The sequence below is a fragment of the Molossus molossus genome, unplaced genomic scaffold (genome assembly GCF_014108415.1).
Source record: "Molossus molossus isolate mMolMol1 unplaced genomic scaffold, mMolMol1.p scaffold_m16_p_10, whole genome shotgun sequence".
NCBI classification, from domain to species: Eukaryota; Metazoa; Chordata; class Mammalia; order Chiroptera; family Molossidae; genus Molossus; species Molossus molossus.
The window spans coordinates 73,483,870-73,486,293 of record NW_023425345.1 but is presented as its reverse complement, the minus strand read 5'-3'; positions in this window follow the sequence as shown (position 1 = coordinate 73,486,293).

Sequence of the window (2,424 nt, the reverse complement as noted above, 5' to 3'; positions counted from 1 at the left end):
GTGAAGTATAATAAGTGATATATTTATATTAAGTGGTGATATATGCTATAGAGAAAATAAAAAGAAGTAAAACAGATGGAGGCAACTGGTGGTAGTTCACAATTAAATTAATTTAAACTTTGAAGCAGAATTTGAAACACACCCATCAGAGCCATTGTCTGGAGAAGAGAGAATAGAAACTGTGTATCATATGACCCTATTACAAACTCTGAATTCATCAATAACTGGTTGTTGAGAGGTCCTCAAAAAACAATTATAAAGCTAAAAACAGCAAAAGTTATTTGTTGAAAAATATAGATACTGCATTAAACATTTTATACACATTATTATTGTTATAATATATTTTTAGGTTTATTTTATGTTTTCCATTTTAGAGATTGTAGTAGATTAAATATGGTTATATATTATTTACAGCTCCTGCCATGAGGAAGTAGAACCCAGCCCTTCTGGGTGGCTTAGTTGTTTGGAACAAACACTAAAAGGTTTCAGGTTTGATGCCCAGTTGGGCGAGTATGGGAGACAAACAATAGATGTTTCTCTCACTTTGATGTTTCTCTTTCTCTAAAAATCAATAAAGCATATCTTTGTGTGAGGATTAAAAAACCTTGTGAGAGGATTAAGAAAAAAGAAGTGGAGCCTGGCCAGTGTGGCTCAGTGGTTGAGCATCAACCCTTGCACCAAGAGCTCCCCAGTTCAATTCCTGGTGAGGGCATATGCCCAGGTTGTGGGCCTGATCCCCAGTGGGGGCATGCAGGAAGGCAGCCAATCGATGTTCTCTCTCATCGATGTTTCTATCTCTCTTTCCCTCTCCACCCTTTCTCTCTAAAATTAATAAAGGGGGAAAATTTTTTTTAAAAAGAAGTGGAATCTAGTTTACCACAGCCTGAATCTGATCCAGACTTCTGAATTGCTTCATGTGGTGGAGCAAGCATATCATTGATGTGAGTTTTCCCAAGGCTCATTGACAGCAATTCTGCAATCACTTCACCTCTGGGTTTCATCCTTTTGCGGCTGCATGAATGGACCATGAACAGACCACCAGCCATCAACAAACCAGGAAGCAGGCCTCACTAGACACCAGATCTTCTGGAAACTTGATCTTGAACTTCTACCCTCCAGAATTGTGAGAAATAAACTTTAGCTGACAAGTCCAAAAATCTGCAGGGCATCAGCAGTCTGGAGATCCAGGGAAGAGTTGACATTGCAGTTTTGAGTCCCCAGACATTCTCTCAATTTTTTTTTTTTTTATCCTCACCCGAGGACATTTTTCCATTTTTTTTGTTCAGGTAGAGTGGGAGAGAGAGAAAGGAACAGAGAGAGAGAGAGAAACATCGATGTGAAAGGAATACATCGAGTGGCTGCCACCCGCATGACCGACCAGGGCCGGGGACAAACTGCAACTGAGGTATGCGCCCTTAGCGGAAACCGAACCCGGGTCTCTCAGGACCGCAGGTCGACACTCTAACCGCTGAGCCAAACCGGCCAGGGTCATTCTCTCATTCTTTAAAAAACAAAAACAAAAACGCTTCTTCTTGTTATTGGCAGTTCTGAATGTTAGATTTTTTTTCCCCCATGGGGTCAAAAGGTACCTAAGTATATGACTGCAAATGGATAATAGGAGACAGAAATCAGGTATTGGCAGTTTTACCATTTTCATTTGTGTGTGAATTTTAAAAATATAAATGTGGGATCTTTCTTACAGCTACATAGTATTCCATTGTGTAAATGTACCACAGCTTTCTTTTTTTTTTATTCTCACCCGAGGACATTTTCCATTTTTTGTTCAGACAGAGCGGGAGGGAGAGAGAGGAAGAGAGAGACAGAGAAACATGGATGTGAAAGGAATATATCGAGTGGCTGCCTCCTGCACGACCCAACCAGGGCCAGGGACAAACTGCAACTGAGGTACGTGCCCTTAGCGGGAACTGAACCTGGGTCTCTCTGGACTGCAGGCCAATGCTCTAACCGCTGAGCCAAACTGGCCAGGGCAACCACAGCTCTTTTATCTACTCATCTACTGACAAACACTTGAACTGTTTTCCAGATCTTAGCTATTGTAAATAGCACTGCTATGAACATAGGGGTGCATATATTCTTTCTGATTGGAATTTCAGGCTTCTTAGGATATATTCATAAAAGTGGGATCACTGAGTCAAATGACAGTTCCATTTTTAATTTTTTGAGCAAACACCACAGTGTTTTCCACCAGTCTGCATTCCCACCAGCAGTGTCCTAGAGTCCCCTTTTCTCCACACCCTCGCCAACACTTGTTTGAGGATTTGTTGATGGCAGCCATTCTGGCAGGTGTGAAGTGATACTTCATAGATCTCTTACCCTTTGAAAGGACATAGAGGGAACTGGAGAGTATTCTGCTAAACGAAATAAGCCAGTCAGAGAATGACAAGTATCACATGATCTCACTTA